Source organism: Ovis aries, chromosome Y (assembly GCF_016772045.2).
Source record: "Ovis aries strain OAR_USU_Benz2616 breed Rambouillet chromosome Y, ARS-UI_Ramb_v3.0, whole genome shotgun sequence".
Lineage (NCBI taxonomy): Eukaryota > Metazoa > Chordata > Mammalia > Artiodactyla > Bovidae > Ovis > Ovis aries.
This window is the reverse complement of record NC_082741.1, coordinates 7,134,913-7,158,501: the sequence shown is the minus strand read 5'-3', so window position 1 is coordinate 7,158,501 and position 23,589 is coordinate 7,134,913.

Genomic DNA, 23,589 nt, shown 5'->3' with positions numbered 1-23,589 from the left:
GGTGCGCCAAGTGTGCGGGGACACAGACTGCCTCCATGGCAGGAATTATGGCCCTTTCAGTCTTTTTTTTTTTTTTTTTAAGCCTCTTGTAGCTGGCAGTCAGAAGGCTTCTTTGTCCAGTCTTTCTCCATAGCTCTACCTGTTCAGGCACTTAGAGGGATCCCTTGTCTGGGATCCTACTCTATAGATCTGCATGTCAGGCACTTAAAGGGGTAGGACCTTGGATGGGGTCCTACTCTGTAGTTCAGTGTGTCAGGCCTTTGATGGGCCAGCCTTTCTGTTGATCAGCTGCCAGTGCTGGTGGGTGGGGAGAGAGAGGCTATGGTGATGGCTCCACCCCAAACGCATGACTCAGCAGTATTGCCTTGCTTCCATGGCTGCCTGGCTTTCCTCCACAGGCATTTCCAACCACAATCTCCTCCCTCACATCCCATTGGCCCGTCTCTCCACAGAACAGTAGCCCTTGCCCTGGCTTGCTCCACAATCCCTAAACTCCAGTTCCCAGCCGCTGCCCCTTCCAGGAGATCCATGTTTCTGCCTCTTTACATATGGCTGTGGCAAGGACTGTCTGATTCTCATTCCATTTAGGCTGCCACAGGTCAGCTGTTTCCCTCTAAGCTTCAAATGTTTCTCCTCTGATTCAGAGAATTGCTCCGCTGCGGGGATCAGACGCCTGCTTTAGTTCCCCCACCTGTTGAAGTAAGGTGCGGTCCTAATAACACTCCTGTTTTTCCCCCTACTTCCTTCATTCTACCATGTTTTGCGTGGTTCTATATCTTCTTTTTCACAGGTCAGTTACTCCTGTCCTCTGTTAGCTGGTGTTCTACATGCACATCTGTGTCTGAAGGTGTATTGCTGATGTATATGTGAAGAGAGATGTACTCCATGTCCACCACATACACCTACTTCACCATCTTGTTCTCCCTGAGGTCTTTTTTCACATGCATATTAGAATTTATTTTTCTTCTTGATATACTCATCTGAAAATCCTAACATGTCTCTTGTTTCACATATCTTTGCATTTTAATTCTCTGCTTTAGATTGCATTTGTAGGCCACCTTTACTGTTTTCTTTTTTGTCCAAAAACATTTAACTGCAAGTTACAGGAATGTGACTTTTTACAGGTAGCTTTGTGGCTTGTCTTTAAAAAATAAACCAAACAAAATACAGACAGGTTCCCCTCCTGTGTAAGACAGTGGTTTCCCATGAGTAAGGCTTTTCACCAAACTGTCACTTTGTGTTCTAATTATATTAGTGAAATACATGGCTGGAAAAGAGAATAATTATCAATATTTTATTAACTATACAAATGTACCACATTACATATACTATATATGCATATATTAATCATTTCTTGTGGTCAGACCTCACTGAAATACCTGATTAGGCCATTTTTATTCCTTCACAAACAAAAGCTCAGCATACATGTTGTGTGTACACACACACAGTCATTATCTAACATGATTCTAGAGAGTTCATTTTCCCCCTGCAGCTGATTAATAGACTCCCAGTTAAACATTTTGTGATTTTTTTTTTTCGCCAAATTTCTGTCAAGAGCCAATATTGATACTAGCATCATATGTCAGTTTTAAATTTAAAGCGGTTAAAATTAAATATAGTTAAAGATTCAATTCCTCAGTTAGACAAACCACAGTTCAAGTGCTAAATAGGGAGATACAGCTCCTGGCTATGAAACTGGATGGCACAGAGAAGGCTATTTCCACCAAGGCAGATAATTCTCTTAAGTTGTATTCCTCCAGTTTCACAAAATATTTAAGATTTTCCTTGTTGACAAAGTTTGTATTTCCCCCTCTCACTTGTTTCCTTGCAACTGTCCTTCTGATGCTTAATGACTAGTTATATACCCGAACAATGGCACTTTGTTTAAGCAAAATTGGTGTGTGTGTGTAAAAATATCTTTTTGAGTTTGTATACTGTGTGTATTTTGAAGTTAGTTTAAAAAAAGCAGTGACTGTCTGAGTAGGCTTTGCAAATAGCTGAGGAAAGAAGAGAAGCAAAATGTAAGGGAGAAAGGGAAAGATATACCCAACTGAATGCAGAACTCCAGAAAATAGCAAGAAGAGATAAGAAAGCCTTCTTAAATAAGCAATACAAAGAAATAGTGGGAAACAATAGAATGGGAAAGACTAGAGATCTCAACAAGAAAATTGGAGAAACCAACAGAATATTTTGTGCAAGGATGGTGCAATAAAGGACTCAAGGGGCAAGGGCCTAACAGAAGCAGAATATATTAAATACAGATGAAGAATATACAAAAGCATTGTGTAAAAAAATATCTTATTGATCTGGATAAACACAATGGGGTGATCACTCACCTAGAGCCAGACATCAGGAGTATCAGTCAAGTGGGCCTTAGGAAACATTATTGCAAATAAGGCTAATGGAGGTGATGGAATGCCAGCTGAACTACTTCAAATGCTAAATGATTATGCTGTTAAACTACTGCACTCCATATGCCAGCAAATTTGGAAAACTCAGCAGTGGCCTCGGGACTAGAAGAGGTCAGTTTTCACTCCAATCCCAAAGACAGATAATGCCAAGGAATGTTCGAATTACCTTACAGCTGCACTCATTGCACATGCTAGAAAGGTAATGGTCAAAATCCTCCAAGCTAGACTTCAGTAGTACATAAATTAAGAACATCCAAATGTACAAGCTGGGATTTGAAAAGACGAAGGAACCAGAGATCAAGTTGCAAACATCTGTGCATCAAGAGAGAAGTCCAGAAAAATTACTTATGCTTCATTAACTATGCTAAACCCTTTTACATGTGGGTCACAACAAACTGTGACAAATTCTTTAAGAGATGGGAATACCAGACCACCTTAACTGTATCCTGAGAAACCTGTATGCAGGTTAAGAAGCAACAGATAGAATCCGACATGGAACAACAGGCTGTTCCAACTGGGAACGGAGTATGTCAAGGCTGTATATTATCATTCTGCTTACATAACTTATATGTAGAGAACGTCATGTGAAATGCTAGACGGGATGAAGCACAAGCTGGAATCCAGATTGCAGGGAGAAAGACAAACTTTAGATATGCAGATGATACCACTCTAATGGAAACTAAGGAGTATCTGGAGCAGGGTAAAAGAAGAGAGTAAATAAGCTGACATAAAACTGAACATTCAGAAAATGAACATTGTGGTATTTTGTCCCAATACTTTATCTCAAACAAAAGGGAAAAGGTGGAAGCAGTGACAGATTTTATTTTCTTTGACTCCAAAATCACTGGACAATGACTGCAACTGCGAAATTAAAAGATGTTTGCTCCTGGGAAGAAAGTTATGAAAAATTTAAAGTATGAAACCTAAAGTTATGAAAAGCCTAAAGTGGAGACATCAAGGGGCAGTCCTAAGATGGCGAAGGATAGGATGGGGAGACCACTTCCACCCCCACAAATCCATTGAATGATCATTTGAACGCTGACCAAAATCCACAACACAACTTCTGAATGCTGGCAGAGGACACAAGGCACCCAGAAAGGAAGCAGATTGTCTTCTAAAGGAGATGTTTTATCATCAGTACTGTATGGATGGAGAAGTCTTGAGGTTATTGTAAGAAAAAGACTGAAAGCCAGAGGAAAGAGGCTTAAATCCAAACCTGAGGACAACAGAAAACTGACTCCAGGGAATATTAATTGATAAGAGCTCATCTGAAAGCCTCCGTACTTACACTGAAACCAAGCTCCACCCAAGAGCCAACAAGTTCCAGAGCAAGACATACCACACAAATTCTCCAGCAACACAGGAACATAGCCCTGAGCTTAAATATACAGGCTGCTCAAAGTTATGCCAAACCCATAGAAACCTCAAACTCACTTCTGGACACTTCATTGTACTCCAGAGAGAAGTAATCCAGTTCTACCCACCAGAACACCGACACAAGCTTCCCTAGCCAGGAAACCCTGAAAAGCCACTCGTCCAACCCCACCAGCTGGGAGGAACCTCCACAATAAAGAGGAATCACAGCTGCCACCATACAGAAAGGCCACCCCAAACACAGCAATCTAAACATGATGAAAAGGCATAGAGATATTCAGCAGGTAAAGCAACATGATACATGCCCACCAATCCAAACAAAAGAGAAGGAGATAGGGAGTCTACCTGAAAAAGAATTCAGAATAGTGAGAGTAAAACACAAGCTGGAATCAAGATTGCTGGGAGAAATATCAATAACCTCAGATATGCAGATGACACCACCCTTAAGGCAGAAAGTGAAGAGGAACTAAAAAGCCTCTTGAGGAAAGTGAAAGAGGAGAGTGAAAAAGTTGGCTTAACCCTCAACATTCAGAAAACGAAGATCATGGCATCTGGTCCCATCACTTCATGGGAAATAGATGGAGAAACAGTGGAAACAGTGGCAGAGGTTTTTTTTCTTTGGGGGGGGGGGCCTCCAAAATCACTGCAGATGGTGATTGCAGCCATGAAATTAAAAGACGCTTACTCCTTGGAAGAAAAGTTATGACCAACCTAGATAGTATATTCAAAAGCAGAGACATTACTTTGCCGACTAAGGTCCGTCTAGTCAAGGCTATGGTTTTTCCTGTGATCATGTATGGATGTGAGAGTTGGACTGTGAAGAAGGCTGAGCACCAAAGAATTGATGTGTTTGAATTGTGGTGTTGGAGAAGACTGTTGAGAGTCCCTTGGACTGCAAGGAGATCCAACTAGTCCATTCTGAAGGAAATCAACCCTGGGATTTCTTAGGAAAGGAATGATGCTAAAGCTGAAACTCCAGTACTCTGGCCACCTCATGCGAAGGGTTGACTCATTGGAAAAGACTTTGCTGCTGGGAGGGATTGGGGGCAGGAGAAGAAGGGGACGACAGAGGATGGCTGGATGGCATCACTGACTCGATGGATGTGAATCTGAGTGAACTCCGGGAGTTGGTGATGGACAGGGAGACCTGGCGTGCTGTGATTCATGGGGTCGCAAAGAGTTGGACACGACTGAGCAACTGAACTGAACTGAAAAATGATCCAAAATCTTGAAAACAAAATGGAATTACAGATTAATAGCCTGGAGGCAAAGAATGAGAAGATGCATGAAATGTTTAACAAGGACATAGAAGAAATAAAAATGAGTCCATCAATAATGAATAATGCAATAACAGAGATCAAAAACACTCTGGAGGGAACCAACAGTAGAATAACTGAGGCAGAAGACAGGATAAGTGAGGTAGAAGATAGAATAATGGAAGTAAATGAAGCAGAGAGGAAAAAAGAAAAGAAATCAGGACAACCTCAGAGGCCTCTGGGACGATGTCAGACACTACAACATTCGAATCATAGGAGTCCCAGAAGAAGACAAAAAGAAATTACATGAGAAAATACTTGAGGAGATAATAGTTGAAAACTTCCCTAAAATGGGGAAAGAAATAGCCGCCCAAGTCCAAGAAACCCAAAGAGTCCCAAACAGGATTAACCCAAGGTGAAACACCCTAGTTCAGTTCAGTTCAGTTGCTCAGTCATTGACTCTAAGACACATATTAATCAAATTAACAAAGATCAAACACAACAAATATTAAAAGCAGCATGGGAAAAGCAATGAATAAGACACAAGGGGGTTTCCATAACGATAACAGCTGATCTTTTGATAGAAACTCTGCAGGTCAAAAGGGAATGGCAGGACATACTTAAAGTGATGAAAGAGAAAAAACTACAACCCAGATTACTATACCCAGCAAGGACCTCATTCAAATATGAAAGAGAAATCAAAAGCTTTACAGACAAGCAAAAGCTGAGAGAATTCAACACCACCAAACCAACTCTTCAACAAATGCAAAGGTATTTTCTTGAGATAGGAAACACATAAAATCTATATAAATTTGAACCCAAGGCAACAAAGTAAATTTGAACCCAAAGCAAACTCAAGATCATACTTATCATTAATTAACTTAAATATAAATGGGTTGAATGCCCCAACCGAAAGACAAAGACTGGCTGAATGGATACAAAAACAAGACCCCTATATATGCTGTCTACAAGAGACCCACCTCAAAACGAGGGATACATACAGACTGAAAGTGAAGGTCTGGAAAAAGATATTTCACACAAATGGAGATTAAAAGAAAGCAAAAGTACCAATATTCATATTAGATAAAATAGACCTTGAAATAAAGGCTGTGAAAAGAGACAAAGAAGGACACTACACAATGATCAAAGGATCAATCCAAGAAGATACAACAATTATAAATATATATGCACCCAATATAAGAACACCACAATATGTAAGGCAAATGCTAACACGCATGAAAGGGGAAATTAACAATAACACAATAATAGTGGGAGACTTTAATATCAAGAAAACATAAAATTAGCAAGGAAATACAAACTTTAAATGACACAATGGACCAGTTAGACCTAATTGATATCTATAGTACATTTCACACCAAAACAATGAATTTCACCTTTTTCTCAAGTGTACACAGAACCTTCTCCAGGATAGATCACATCCTGAGCAACAAATGTAGCCTTGAATTCAAAAAAATTCAAATCATCTCAGACATCTTTTTGGATCACAGTGCAGTAAGATTAGATGTCAACTACAGGAAAAAAACACAAAACTATTAAAAAATAACCAACATATGAACTAAACAACACGCTTCTGTATAACCAACAAATCACAGAAAAAAAAATCAAAATATGCATAGAAATGAGTGAAAATGAAAACACAGCGACCCAAAACCTAATGGACTCAGGAAAAGAAGTACTGAGGGGAAGATTCATAGCAATACAGGCTTACCTAAAGAAAAAAGAAAAAAGTCAAATAAATAACCTAACTCTACACCTAAAGCAACTAGAAAAAGATGAAATGCAGAACCCCAGGTTTAGCAGAAGGAAAGAAATCACAAGAATTAGGGCAGAAACAAAGGAGACCACAGCAAAAATCAACAGAGCTAAAAGCTGGTTCTTCAAGAAGACAAATAAAATGGACATACCATTAACTGGACTCATCAAGAAACGAAGAGAGAAGAAGAAAGTCAACAAAATTGGAAATGAAAATGGAGAAATCACAATGACAACACAGAAATACAGAGGATCATAAAAGACTAATATCAGCAACTATATGACAATAAAATGGACAACTTGGAAGAAATGGACAAATTCTTAGAAAAGCATAACTTTTCGTAATTGAACCAGGAAGAAATAGAAAATCTCAACAGACCCATCACAAGCATGAAATTGAAACTGTAATTAGAAAGCTTCCAGCAAACAAAAGCCCAGGACCAGATGGCTTCACAGCTGAATTCTACCAAAAATTTAGAGAAGAGCTAACACCTATCCTACTCAAAGTCTTCCAGAAAATTGCAGAGGCAGGTAAACTTTCAAACTCATTCTATGAGGCCACCATCACCCTAATACCAAAACCAGACAAGATGCCACAAAAAAAGGAAACTACATACCAGTATCACTAATGAACATAGATGCAAAAAATCCTTAACAAAATTCTAGCAAACAGAATACAACAACATATTAAAAAGATCATACATCATGACCAAGTGGGCTTTATCTCAGGGGTGCAAGGATTCTTTAATATTCACAAATCAATCAATGTGATAAACCATATTTACAAACTGAAAGATAAAAACCATTTGATTATCTCAATAAATGCACAGAAAGCCTCAACAAAATTCAATATCCATTTATGATAAAATACTCCAGAAAGCAGGAATAGAAGGAACATACCTCAACATAATAAACGCCATATATGACAAACCCACAGCAAACATTCTCCTTAGTGGTGAAAAATTGAAAGCATTTCCCCTAAAGTCAGGGTCAAGACAAGGGTGCCCTCTCTCACCACTACTATTCAACATAGTTTTGGAAGTTTTGGCCACAGCAATCAGAGAAGAAATAGAAATAAGAGGAATCCAGATGGGAAAAGAAGTAAAACTCTCACTATTTGGAGATGACATGATCCTATGCATAGAACACCCTAAAGACTCCACCAGAAAATTACTAGAGCTAATCAATGAATGTACTAAAGCTGCAGGATATAAAATCAATATACAGAAATCCCTTGCATTCCTACTCAGTAAAAATGAGAGAACAGAAAGAGAAATTAAGGAAACAATTCCATTCACCATTGCAATGAAAAGGTTATCCTTTTAGGAATAAATCTATGTAAAGAAAGAAAAGACCTATATATAGAAAACTATAAAACACTGATGAAGAAATCACCTATGACAGAAATAGATGGAGAAATATACCATATTTATGGGCCAGAATAATCAACATAGTGAAAATGAGTATAGTCCACAAAGCAATCTATATATTCAATGCAATCCCTATCAAGCTACCAATGATATTTTTCACAGAACTAGAACAAGTAATTTCACAATATGTATGGAAATATAAAAAACCTCGAATAGCCAAAGGAATCATGTGAAAAAAGGATGGAACTGGAGGAATCAACCTGCCTGACTGATTTGTTGAGCCTCAGTGTCTTAAGGTTGAAACTAAAAATTGATTTTCTTCTAATCAGAACATTCAAAGCTAAGATACAGAAAGGAACATGTGAATTCAGAAGAGAAGTTCCTGAATTAAACCTAAAGTGATTATTTCGATTTAAATTTTTGAAAAAGGAGTCTGAAATAACAAACTATGTGTTTCTGCCCCTGGATCCTGCCTCAGAGCTCCTGAATTCCTTGGAAGTTTGGTTAGTGATAAGAATGTTTTTTGTTTTAATGAGTCAAGGTTTCCAGGGCTACTGAATGGGGGAAAAGACCATACTGTGGTTAGAAGTGGGAGGGGATGGACTTGAAAGTGGTGTTAATGACTGATCTTGCTTATACTTAAGCCTTCATAAAATCCCAATAATTTGCCCAGGGAGTTTTTGGATTGATGTACAAATGACGATATTGGGAGAGTTGTACACTGATCAGGACACGTGCAGCTCCATGTCTTTTCCAATGCCTTGAATATTTTCCATCTCAATGTTCATTTGTTTCTAAGCTGTATCCTATTATAATAAACTAACTTCAGTTATGAACTGAGGCATATTGGAAATTTTAAGATTTTATGTTAGCAAAAAACTTTGAATTGGGCTGCGCTGAACCTGAAGTAGTTAGGAGTGTCCTATTCACAGCGGCTGGGGGATAGACTTTTTTCTTTAAGTTGTATATAATTTTGCAATGTTGTGTCAGTTGCTGCTGCTGCTTCTGCTGCTGCTAAGTCACTTCAGCCATATCCAACTCTGTGCGACCCCCTAGACGGCAGCCCACCAGGCTCCTCCGTCTCTGGGATTCTCCAGGCAAGAACACTGGAGTGGGTTGCCATTTCCTTCTTCAATGCATGAAAATGAAAACTGAAAGTGAAGTCACACCGTCGTGTCCGACCCTCAGCGACCCCATGGACTGCAGCCTTCCAGGCTCCCGCGTCCATGGGATTTTCCAGGCAAGAGTACTGGAGTGGGGTGCCATTGCCTTCTCTGAGTCACAGCTGTACAACATGAATCAGCTATATTTATATGTGTATCGCTTCCATCTTGAGCCTTCCCCTCACCCCTGTCCCACTCCTTCGGTCATTACAGAACATGGAACAGAGCTCCTTGTGCTATACAGCAGCTTCCCACTAGCTATCTGATTTACATGGTAGTGTATACATGTTTCTGCTACTCTCCCAGTTCATTCTACCCCTCATTCCTCTGCCATGTCCATACATCCATTCTCTACATCTGTGTCTCTATTCTTGCCCTGCAGATAGGGTCACCTGTACAATTTTTCTAGATTCTGTATATACCCATTAATGTCTGAAATTTGTTCTCTTTACTTCACTCTGTATGACAGACTCTAGGTCCATCTGCATCTCTGCAAATGACCCAGTTCTGTTCCTTTTTGTGGCTAAGTAGTAGTCCATTGTGTGTGTGTACACACATCTTTGTCCATTCATCTGTTATCTATGGATCATTTAGATTCTTTCCATGTTCTCACTATTCTGAATAGTACTGCCATGAATGTTGGAGTGCATTATGGCTTTCTCAGGATATTTGCCCTACAGTGAGATTGCTGAGTTATATGCTAACGTTTTAGTTTTGGGTGTTGAAGCTCCAGTACTTTGGCCACCTAATGTAAACAGCAGATGCATTGAAAAAAAACCCTAATGCTGAGAAAGATTGAAGGCAGAAGGAGAAGAGGATAACAGGATAAGATGGTTGGATGGCATTGCCAACTCTGGACATGAGTTTGAGCAAACTCCAGGAGATAGGGAAGGACCAGGAAGCTTGGCATGCTACAGCCTATGGAGTCACAAAGAACTGGACACAATTGGTGACTGAACAACAACAACATACTGTTCTTCATAATGGTTATATCCCACCATCCCACCAATGGTTTACATTCCCACTAACAGTGTAAGAGGGTTCCCTTTTCTCCACACCCTCTCCAACATTTAGTTTTCAGAGATTTTTTGATGATGGCCATTCAGAGGTGTTCAGTGGTACCTCATTGTAGTTTTGATTTGCATTTCCATAATAATGAGTCATGCTGAGTGTTTTTTTTTCATGCGTTTATCAGCCATCTGAATGTTTTCTTTAGAGAAATATCTATTTAGATCATCAATTTTTCAGTGTTTTTTTTCATTTTTGAGTTCTATTTATGTATTCTATAATATAAGTCCTTGTAAGTCACATCATTTGCAAATATTTTCTCCCAGTCTGTAGATGATCTTTTTGTTTTTGTCTGGAGTTTTCCTTGCTTTGCAGAAGCTCATAAATCTGATTAGTTTCCATTTGTTTGCTTGTATTTTCTTTACTCTAGATGTGGGTCAAAGAATCTTGTTGTGATGTATGACAAATAGTGTTCTGTGTTTTTTCTTTAAGAGTTTTATAGCGTCCACTCTTACATTTAGGCCTTTACCTCAATTTTAGTTCATTTTGTATTTGTTGATAGAGAGTGTTCAAATTTCATTCTTTAACATGTAGCAGTCTAGTTTTTCCAGCACCACTCACTGAAGAGACTGTCTTTTCTCCATTGTATATTCTTGCCTCCTTTGTCAAAGATAAAGTGTCCAGAGGTGAGTGGATCCTTCTCCAGGCTTTCTGTCCTGTTGAACTACATTTCTGATTTTGTGCCTTTATACCATATTTTCTTTATTACTGTAGCGTTTCATTCAGATATGGAGGAAAGGTTTACAGATGAGTAAAAGGTAAGAGAATTCAGCAACACCAAACTAGCTTTAAAACAAATGCTAAAGGAACTTCTGTAGATGAGAAACACAAGAAGAAAAAGACCTGCAAGAAAACCCCAAAACAATAGAGAAATGGGGAATAGGAAAGTACATATCTACAATTACATTAAATATAAGTGGATTAAATTCTTCAATCAAAAGACACAGAGAGGCTGAAGGAATAGGCTTTTATGTTTTTAAGGTGACCATTCTGATTTTTTTCATTGCAAATGATGATTATGCCCTGAAGAGTTACTGTAAGATTTATAATTTATGTGATGTACATTTTTAAATGGCATTTAGTCCACTTGCCATAGTATTATTTGATTATTGTAGTCATTCTAAACTCTGTAATCCAAGGGATTTTTGCACTCATTTTTGGTAGATAAACAGTCCTTATTCTTTTAAAATGTCTATAAGCTGTTCATCAGCCATCTCAAGTTTGATGTATCTATGTGGTATCTCTGAATTGAATGAAAGTGTTTTTATGTCAGTAGAAAAGAAGATAGTTTATACAATTGTTTCGATCATGATATATGGCAAAGTAGAGCTCTACAGTTTATTCAGAGGTGTTGGATGGCATCATTGACTGAATAGACATGAGTTTGAGCAAACTCGAGGAGATAGTGAAGGACAGGGAAGTCTGGCATGCTACAGTCCATGAGGTCAAAAGAGTAGGACACGACTGAGCAACTGACACCAACAAAATGCTCATCTGATTATTTTAGCAGATGCTGCCATATTCCCAAATATGAATGTCTGAGAGGCCTCAGTTGTAAATGGGAAATGTAAATATGGTACTGTCTTCTGTCGTGTGGCTCTAGCATACATGACATTTATTTGGTCACAGTAAGGCATAAAAGTTCCACATTATAATGCAAAAGAAAAAGAACGTACTCTCCTGGTAAAACTATAAATTACAAGTTGTAAGGAAATTATAATTAATCTAGTGTATTTATGTAGCTAATAATTTGAATGGTCTTGTTACATTGCATGATCTGGCTTATGCTATTATTTAAAGATTTCAAAAATTCAGTATTACACACTAAAGTTATTTTCTGAGAAGGCACCCAGACAGATTGCTATTAAAATTTTCAGATAGACTTCTGGCTCCTTACCCAGCATGTAATGATCCTGGAAATGTTATTCCCATCCATGCTGTGCTGTGCCCAGTTGTGCCTGACTGTATGAAACCCCTTAGACTATAGTCTTCCAGGCACCTTTGTCCATGGGATTTTCCAGGCAAGAATACTGGACTGAGTTGCTACTCCCATCGCCAAGGGATCTTCCCTACCCAGAAACTGAACATCTCTCTCCTGCTTGGCAGGCAGATTCTTTTCCACTGAGCCACCTGGGAATCCCGATTCCCAACCATAAAACCACACACACTCAAAAAAATAAATCTTCTTGAGGAACTGAAAATCATTACCTGTTCTTACATCTGTCACAGAATTGAGGTAAAAGAGCCAAGCATGCCCCTTGAAAATGAAGAGACAGGCAGATACAGAGAGTCACTTACTGTGAACAGAAGCTCAGGAGTATAAGCTATCTTTGACTATCTGTTGTAGGCTGAATGTGAATGATCTTAAGAGTTTAAAAAACTCCGGGGACCTAGTTTTGAGACTGAATATTTTACCTCTAGGAAATCTAGTACATTTCTGTGTGAAGAATGGATGACAAAAAGGAACAGAAAAAAGGAAGAATAATCTGTTGGTGTTTCTGGCAGAATGAGGGGGAAGTTAAGAAAACTATTCTCTTTAACAAGAGCCCAGCATACAGGAAGAAGTGTAAGAAAAAGAAGAATAAATATTTGAAGTATTGGTGACAGAGATTCAAAGAATTAGTAGTACACACCAAACCTCAGATTCAGAAAGCCCTCCAAAATACTGGCAAGAATATACCTAAAAACTACACCTTAACTATCATACTTACTATAGAAAATCAAAGAGAACAATGAAATCACGAAAGAATCCAAAGTATAACTTTACCCTAAGAGCAGTACTGAAAATAATCACGCTTGACTACTCTTTCAGAAACCATGATACCAAAAAGAGTGGAATGAAAGAAAATATTAAAAGGAAAAAAGCAAACCTGGATTCTATGTCCAGCAAAATTGTCCTTTGTAAAAAATGACAAATGTAGACTGTCTCACACAAGTCAAAATTAGAGTTTGTTGCTGTATGTGTCTGCAAGATGTTAAAACAGCTTGTTTTGAGAGAAGGAACATGGCACCTATTACTCAGAAACTGGAGTCTAAATAAAGAAGGAACAGTTAAGAGTTACAGAAAGAATAAAAGAGACTTACAGAAGGTGAAATACTTATTTTCCTTATCATTATCTGTTCTAACACATTAAAACTTCTTTAAAATAATCATATTGAAAATAACATCTGTCCTGAAACATATCTGTATTACCTATGTAGCACTAAAGTATGGTGTTATGTAAAGATGAACCTACCTTAGCTATAAATATATAATGCAGGCTCCAGGAGAGCCACTAAAAAATTTGCTTAAACAAAAAAATATTTTGTTAAAATATTCTAAAAGAAGAAAAAAGTTATGCAACGTTCTTAATAAAAGCAGAGAAGGCAGAAGGAGTTAAATGAGTAATCATTTAAAAGTGTTCTGAATATACCAAATAAAGGAAGACTTTCAGAGTGAATATAAAAATAAAACTTAACTTTTTTGTCTACACAGAGTGAAGTAAGGCGGAAAGAGAAAGGCAAATATTGTATATTAATGCATGTATATAATATAAAAGTGATATTGATGATTCTACTTGAAGGACAGCAAAGAAGACACAGAAACTTTGGACACAGTGCCAGAAGGAGAGGGTGGGATGATATGAGAGAGTAGCATTCAAACAAATACATTACCGTATCTAAAATAGACAGTGGGAATTTTCTGTGTGATGTAAGGGACTCCAATCTAGTGCTTTGTGACAACCAAAAGGAATGGGATGGGCAGAAAAGTGTGAGGGAGATTCAAGAGAGGAGACATATATGTACCTATGGCCCACTCGTGCTGATGTTTGGTAGAAACCATCACAACATTATAAAGTAATTATCCTTTAATTAAAAATAAAGAGAAGCCTCAAAAATGACAATGTAGGTTATTCTGTGTTACATATCAGTTCAGTTCAGTCGCTCAGCCGTGTCCGACTCTTCGCGACCCTAAGAATCGCAGCACACCAGGCCTCCCTGTCCATCACCAACTCCCAGAGTTCACTCAGATTCATGTCCATTGAGTCACTGATGCCATCAAGCCATCTCATCCTCTGTCGCCCCCCTTCTTCTCCTGCCCCCAATCCCTCCCAACATCAGAGTCTTTTCCAATGAGTCAACTCTTTGTATGAAGTGGCCAAAGCTTTAGCATCATTCCTTCCAAAGAAATCCCAGGGCTGATCGCCTCTAGAATGGACTGGTTGGATCTCCTTGCAGTCCAAGGGACTCCCAAGAGTCTTCTCCAAAACCACAGTTCAGAAGCATCAATTCTTCGGTGCTCAGCCTTCTTCACAGTCCAACTCTCACATCCATATATGACCACAGGAAAAACCATAGCCTTGACTAGATGGACGTTAGTCAGCAAATGCCCTTATTTCAATGGCTGACCAACTTTTCAAGAGAGTAAAATCTTTCAAAACGATGGATATCTATGAAAATTGTTGCTGTTCAATCAGTAAGTTGTGTCCAACTTTTTGTTACAGCATGAGCTGCAGAATGCCAGGCTGTCCTGTCCCTAACCATCTCCTGGAGTTTGCTCAAACTCATGTCCATTGTCAATGATGCCATCCAACTATTTCATCTTCTGTTACCCACTTCCCCTCCTGCCTTCGATCTTTCCCAGGATCAGGGTCTTTTCCAATGAGTCAGCTCTTCACATTAAGTAGCCAAATTATTGCAGTTTCAGTTTGAACCTGTTCTTTCAATGAACATTCAGGATTTACTTTGTTTAGAACTGAGTGCATTGATTTCCTTGCTATCCAAGAAAGACTTCAAGAGACTTCTCTAGGACCAGTTTGAAAGCATCCGTTCTTCATTACTCAGCCTTCTTTATGGTCCAGCTCTCACATCGGTACATGACCATGTAGCTTTGCTTATCTTTTTTATCAAAGATAACCTTTGTTATCAAAGTAATGTCTGTTTTTTTCTAGGTTTGTCATAGCTTTTCTTCCAAAAAGCAAGTGTCTATATGTTTAAAAGAGAATAATCCTTTTTTTTTCCTTGTGGGTTGCACTATCAAAATTAAATTTTAAGTGAACTCTACTTACAGTCATCAACATTAAGTATAAAACCTTTGTTACATGTAGGTTCAGTTCAGTCGCTCTGTCATGTCTGACTCTTTGTGACCCCATAAATTGTAGCACCCCAGGCCTCCCTGTCCATCACCAACTCCCAGAGTTCACTCAAACTCACCTCCATTGAGTTGGTGATGCCATCCAGCCGTCTCATCCGCTGTCGTCCCCTTCTCCTCCTGCCCCAATCCCTCCCAGCATCAGAACTGAGCTAATTAAGACATACTGATTTGGTAATTTATACATTTTAAAGAGAATTGAAACATTTATCTTTTCTCTATCTGCTCCCTCCAGAAATTGAAAGCTCTTAGGTTCCCAGAAGTTTTATCAGATAAATTAGGAAGGCTACCTCCCAAAAGGTTAATAAATATCAAGGTATTTTAGGGACCTTGAAAAGAGAACTTACCTATATATGTGTTAGGCAAAATCTCTTGCAAGCCCATGGCATGAATTTCCTAGCCTTGAGTTCAGTCTGAGGCTCCTTACAGAAAAATTCCCAAAAACAAAGAAAAAAAAAAGCCTATATGATTATATATATATATTTATATATATATAAACATATATACATATATATTTCCCCCCCCTGCACCCCCCCCCGCACCCCGCCTTAGGCCAAATTTACTGAAAGCAGATGTACTTTGGAAAAAAAAATTAGTGTTAATTTGATTATATTTGGTAGAAATGAAAATAATTTTAGAAAAGATTTGTTTCAATGAATGTTAAATTTCAGTTTTAATAATGGAGGTGTGTATTTACTAAGACCCATTACCCAGATAGTTTCTTGCTATTACATTATACTGATGTAAAGATTAATTCACTTACTAAAGGACATTCTGAGTTTGTTTCTGAAGGCTATCTCAGTAATCTATCTTTAGATGAAGATCAGATACCCTGTGACCTACAGCCAGGGGATTATGCATACTGGAAAAGAATAATTTAAATGCCTATCTTCAATCTAGAGGGAAGGCCTTTTTTTTTTTTTTAAATCATGTACTCTTAGTTCATGCATAGTGAAATTGAAAGGAATTGACTCTTGAATTAATTCCCACTTACAAACCCCTACACTGGACTTATCCTCAAATTCACCTTAAAGCAATGCTCAAAGAAAGGAAGAACTATACTACATCAGGACATGAAGAAGATGGCATTAGAAGTAGACAACTTGCCCAAGATCCTGACTTGACTTTCTGATCATTATGTTTTCTTGACTTCTTGAATTTTTGCACGTGAATAAAATATTTTCTATCATAGGCATGATCTGATGCTAATCATGAAAATATTTCTAATTGTATTGTGGATTACTCAGTCTCTGTCAATTTTGGATTACCTTTGTGGGTTTCTCCACCCCAAGGCTTGAACTGGATGTCCCTTAGGAACTGTATTCTAGGATAGAGAAACTTAAGTCCTGTTCAGTATAATACCTGCTTTGACTCCACCATAAATATGAAAGTTCCTCTGAGTTACTCAAGCTAAAACAGGGCTACAAGCAAAATTTCAGCCAAAAAATAAATGTCTCAGAGTTATAGGATGGATTAGGTGTTTAACACAAGGCTGAAGTCATTTAGGTTTAACGTCTGCTCCATGTTAGGAATAGTTAAATCATAATAAGAATTACCAGTCTAGTGACAATAGGAAACAGGATTGTAGGCTTTATAGACAATGCCAATATAGAATTACCCTGAAAGAAAAGGGTTGGTACAGAATACAGTAAGTCAGACAACCTAAGATATTACTGAATTACATGTATTGAAATTTCTTAGCTTAATTCTTACTTACAACTTTATTAATACTGCTAGCTATGTTATTTGTATTTCCTTGTTTCACAAGATTATTATTTCTTGCATTACCAAATGTGTGACTGAACCTCCAACAAAAATAATGAAGACTAAGTGCCTTGAAGCACTGATTCAATGTAGAATTCTGTATGAGATGAATATAATATTCACTGACTATAATAATAATTATTACATTCAATGAACATAATAGTGTAACTCTAGATATGGGAAGATGCAAAAAGATGAAAAATTTTTTCCTGGACTCTTAAGAGACCATTTTAACTGTCTCTTGAGAAATCTGTATGTGGTTAAAGAAGAAACAAAACTTATGTGAGATAACTGACTAGCTCAAAATTGAGAAATGAGTACATCAAGGCTGTGTATGGTTTCTCTATATAAGTTATATGCAGAGTACATTATGCAAAATGTCAGGGTGAATGAAAAATGAGCTGGAACCAAAATTGCTGGGAGAAGTAGCAACAAACAGATATGCAGATGATGCCACTTTGGAGAAAATGAAGAGGAACTAAAGAACCTCTTGGTGGTGAAAGGGTGAAATATGAGAGTGAAAAAACTGGATTAAAACTCAACATTCTAAAACTATGATTACAGCATCTGGTCCTACCATTCCATGGCAAATAGATGGGTAATAATTAGAAGCAGTGACAGATTTTATTTTTTGGAACTCCCAAATCACTGTGGACTGTGACTGCAGCCATGAAATTAAAAGATGCTGGCTCCTTGGAAGGAAAGCTATGACAAACCCGCTGCTGCTGCTAAGTAGCTGCTGCTGCTGCTGCTAAGTCACCTCAGTTGTGTCCGACCCTGTGCGACCCCAGAGATGGCAGCCTACCAGGCTCCCCCATCCCTAGGATTCTCCAGGCAAGAGTGCTAGAGTGGGTTGCCATTTCCTTCTCCAATGCATGCATGTATGCTAAATCCCTTCAGTCGTGTTTGACTCTGTGTGGCACTATGGACATCAGGCTCCTCTGTCCACAGGATTCTCTAGGCAAGAATACTGGAGTGGGTTGTCATTTCCATTTCCAGTGGCAAACCTAGACAGCATATTAAAAAGCGAAGGCATCACTTTCACTTTGCTAACAAAAGTCTATATGTCAAATCTATAGTTTTTTCGATAGATCATGAATGGATGAGAGAGTTGGACCATAAAGATGGCTGAGTCCTGAAGAATTGACACTTTCAAACTATTGTGCTTGAGAAAAATCTTGAGGGTCCTTTAGACTACAAGGAAGTCAATCCAGTCAGTCCTAAAGGAAATCAACTCTGAATAGTCATTCGAAGGACTAATGCTGAAGCTCCAATACTTTGGCCATGTGATGCGAAGAACTGACTCCTTGGAAAAGACCCTGATGCTGGGAAAAACTGAAGGCAAAATGGAAAGTGGGTGGCACAGATTGAGATGGTTAGATAGCACACAATGGACATGAATTTGAGCAAACTTTGGGAGATAGTGAAGGGCAGGTAAGCCTGGTGTGCTGCAGTCCTTGAGGTTGCAAAGTTGAACATAACTTAGTGACTAAACAACAACAGACTAGTAAAACATGTGATTCAAAGACCTTTAGTTACTCTTAGTAAAACCTAGTCCAGAGATAATATATTTGAGTGGCCTATCAATGAAATCTTTTCCAAATCTAGAAAGGAAGCTTCCCAGCACTGTGGGATGAAATGCTCCTGCAGTGTGGTGTAGTGTCCTACACATTGGTACTTGCCAAGCGTACCTGCCATATACCTCTACAAAATTAGTAAATTATGTGCTGCTACAGCTGCTGACCTCCAACACCCCCTGAAAGGAACTTTGCATGGATAACAAGAATGAAGCACCCGTGTTTTTGGAAAAAATAGGCTCAGTACAGTTCTTCAGGTAGTTAGATATTTTTAGGATCTTATCTTATGTTCCCAATTCTTGTATTTCTTCATATCTAGAAATACACTAAATTCCTTCACAGTTATGATTGTTTTTCTCGAACTTGCACAATACATTGTGAAAATATGTGCTTGATTGCAGTAACACTCCCTTCACCAAAATGACATATATACAGACCTTCCTCCACCTGTTTGGAGCAGATTCTCAGAGTTATCTGAAATCTTAGTCAACCACAAAGATGGACTTGAAAGAAGTCAAGAGTGTAGATGTCCCATCTTCCAGGTTGGCACGTTTGGAGCCAAGACTTTTGTAAGTCATAGGCATGGGTGTGACCAAGTGGAAGCAAAAGCTTTTGCTGCCCAGGGCTTAGGGCTTTGGGCTTTGGGCTTCCGCACTGGCTCAGTGGTAAAGAATCTGTCTGCCAAGCAGGAGACACATTTTTGACACTAGGTTGGGAAAACCCCCTGGAGAAGGGCATGTCAACACACACTAGTGTTCCTGCCTGGGAAGTCTCATCGACAAAGCAGTCTGGTGGGCTGCAGTCCATGGAGTTGCAAAGAATCGAACTAAATAACAACTCTCATCTCAGAGCCCTTTCGATGTCATGAGCTAGATTTTGCTCTATGGGTGGTGAGCCTTTGGAGTCCATTCTGCCTCTCAGAAGTCCTGAGGTAGATGCAGAAGCCTGAACTATCCAAGTTTTCTCTTTAACACTTCTGCTAAATACCTGCTTCTGACTTCCCCATCTTCTTGTCTAGTTCAGTTCAATTCAGTTGCTCAGTCGTGTCTGACTCGGTGAATCCATGAATCACACCATGCCAGGCCTCTTTGTCCATCATCAACTCCCGGAGTTCACTCAAGCTCACATCCATCAAGTCGGTGATGCCATCCAGCCATCTCATCAGCTGTCGTCCCCTTCTCCTCCTGCCCCAATCCCTTCCAGCATCAGAGTCTTTTCCAATGAGTCAGCTCTTCGCATGAGGTGGCTTAAGTATTGGAGTTTCAGCTTTAGCATCAGTCCTTCCAATGAACACCCAAGACTGGTCTTCTTTAGGATGGACTGGTTGGACTTCCTTTCAAACCAAGGGACTCTTGAGAGTCTTCTCCAACACCATAGTTCAAAAGCACCAATTCTTTGGTTCTCAGCTTCATAGTCCATTTACTTCTCTTCAAACTGCAGTTATTTGGAACTTATCAACTTTTGTTCTTACTTCAGAGCTCTTTGGGACTGTGGAATTATGAACCTCAAGCTTTTTTTTTTTTTAAGTTACAAATACATGTGTTTTTTTAAATAAATTTATTTTAATTAGAGGCTAATTACTTTACAATATTGTAGTGGCTTTTCGCCATACATTCATATGAATCCACCATGGCTGTACATGTGTCCTCCATCCTGAACGCCCCTCCCGCCTCCCTCCCCATCCTCAGGGACATCCCAGTGCACCAGGCCTGAGCACCTTGTCTCATGCATCGAACCTGAACTGGCCATCTATTTCACATATGATAATATACATGTTTCAATTCTATTCTCTCAGATCATCGCACTTTCACCTTCTCCCACAGAGTCCGCAAGTCTGTTCTTTATCTCTGTGTCTCTTTTGCTGTCTTGCATACAGGGGCATCATTACCATCTTTTAAATTCCATATATACATATATGTGTGTGTGTTAATATACTGTTTTGTTGTTTTTCTTTCTGACTTAGTTCACTCTGTATAATAGAGTCCAGTTTCATCCACCTCATTAGAACCGATTCAAACGTATTTTTTTTTAATAGCCGAGTAATAGTCCATTGTGTATATGACCACAGCTGTCGTATCCATTCGTCTGCCAATGGACATCTAGCTTGCTTCCATGCCCTGGCTATTGTAAACAGTGCTGTGATGAACTTTAGGGTACATGTGTCTCTTTCAATTCTGGTTTCCTTGGTGTGCATGCCCAGCAGTGGGATTGCTGGGTCATATGGCAGTTCCGTTTCTAGTTTTTAAAGGAATCTCCACACTGTTCTTCATAGGGTCTGTGCTAGTTTGCATTTCCACCAACAGTGTAAGAGGGTTCCTTTTTCTCCACACCCTCTCAAGCATTTATTGTTTGTAGACTTTTGGATAGCAGCCATTCTGACTGGTATGAGATGGTACTTCATTGTGGTTTTGATTTGCATTTCTCTGATAATGAGTGATCCTGAGCATCTTTTCTTGTGTTTGTTAGCCATCCGTATGTCTTTTTTGGAGAAAATGTCTGTTTAATTCTTTGGCTTAATTTTTGATTGGGTCATTTATTTTTCTGGAATTGAGCTGCAGGAGCTGCTTGTATGTTTTTGAGATTAATTCTTTGTTTGTTGCTTCCTTTGTTATTATTTCCTCCCATTCTGAACGCTCTCTTTTCACCTTGTTTATAGTTTCCTTCGTTGTGCAAAAGCTTTTAAGTTTAATTAAGTCCCATTTGTTTATTTTTGCTTTCATTTCCATTCTTCTAGGAGATGGATCATAGGGGATTCTGCTGTGATTTATATCAGAGAGTGTTTTGCCTATGTTTTCCTCTAGGAGTTTTATGGTTTCTGGTCTTACATTTAGATATTTAATTCATTTGAGATTATTTTTGTGTATGGTGTTAGAAAGTGTTCTAGGTTCATTCTTTCACAAGTGGTTAACCAGTTTTTCCAGCACCACTTGTTAAAGAGATTGTCTTTTTTCCATTGTATATTCTTGCCTCCTTTATCAAAGATAAGGTGTCCGTAGGTGTGTAGATTTATCTCTAGGGTTTCTATTTTGTTCCATTAATCTATATTTCTGTCTTTGTGCCAGTACCATACTGTCCTGATGACTGTAGCTTTGCAGTATAGTCTAAACGCAGGTAGGTTGATTCCTCCAGTTCTATTCTTCTTTCTCAAGATTGCTTTGGCTATTTGAGGGTTTGTGGGGTTTTTTTGTAATTTCATACAAACAGTTCTGTGATCTTCCTGACCCAGGGATTGAACCCAGGTCTCCTTCATTCAGGCAGACGCTTTAACCTCTGTATTCTTGCTGTAGAACCCTATGGATAGATAAGCCTGGTGGGCCAGTCCATAGTGTCACACAGAGTTGGACATGACGAAGTGACTGAGCATACATGCAGATTATTTCTAGTATTTTCATACTGCTAACAGCCATGCATGGGATATCCTTATACATCGGCTAATGCATATATTAGGCTCAGCTTCTAGAATTTAAATTGTTAAGTCTAGGTGTTGGTTTTCCACTTTGCCAAATGTACTAATTAATCTCCCTCTGATGTGAAACTAATTTTTTAAAATTTATTTTATAGTTTATTTTTATTGGAGTATACTTGGTGTTCCAAGTATATTCCCCAACTACTAATGCCAAAGAAGCTGAAGTTGAACAATTCAACGAAGACCTACAAGACCTTCTAGAACTAAAGCCAAAAGAAAAGAAACAACAACAACAATAAAAACAGTCATTTCCATCATAGGAAAGTGGAATGCAAAAGTAAAAAGTCAAGAGATACCTGGACTAACAGGCAAGCTTGGCATTGGAGTACTAAATGAAGCAGGGCAAAGGCTAGCACAGTTTTGCCATGAGAATGCACTGGCCATAGAAAGCACCCTCTTCCAACAACACAGGAGATAACTCTACACATGGTCATCACCAGATAGTAAATCCTGATATTTGTTTATATTCTTTGCAATTGAAGATGGAGAAGCTCTATACAGTCAGCAAAAATAAGACCTGGGGCTGACTGTGGCTCAGATTATGAACTCACTGGAAAATTCAGCCTTATTGAAGACGGTTGGGAACACCACTAGGCCATTCAAGTATGACCTAAAACAGATGCCTTATGATTAGACAGTGGAAGTCACAAATAAATTCAAGTGGTTAGATATGATAGACAGAGTGCCTGAAGAACTATGGGTGAAGCTTCATGACATGGTATAGGAAATGATGATCAAAAGAAAAAGAAATTCAGGAAGGCAAAATGGTTGTCTGAGGAGGTCTTACAAATAGCTCAGAATAGAAATGACAAGCAATGGAGGAAGTTAAAGATATACATGTCAGAATGCAGAGCTCCAAAGAATAACAAAAAGAGCTACTAGCTAATATTTGCTAGAAGTAAAGAGAATAAAGAAAGACTTCTTAAATTCTGTAAAGCAATTCTAAAAATGAGAAATTCTTCTTAAGAGAACAGTGCAAAGAAATGGTGGAAAATAATAGAATGGGAAATAGAAGATCTCTTCAAGAACATAAGAGATACAAAAATGGGCACAATAAAGGACAGAGTAGATAGGGAACTAACGGAACCAGACGATATTAAGAAGAGGTGACAAAAATACACAGAACTATTTTAAAAAATCTTAATTACCCAGATAACCAGGGTGGTGTGATAGCTCACCTAGAGCCAGACGCTGGAGTATTTCTTGACTCCTGTAGTGAGAAGTCAAGTGGGCCTT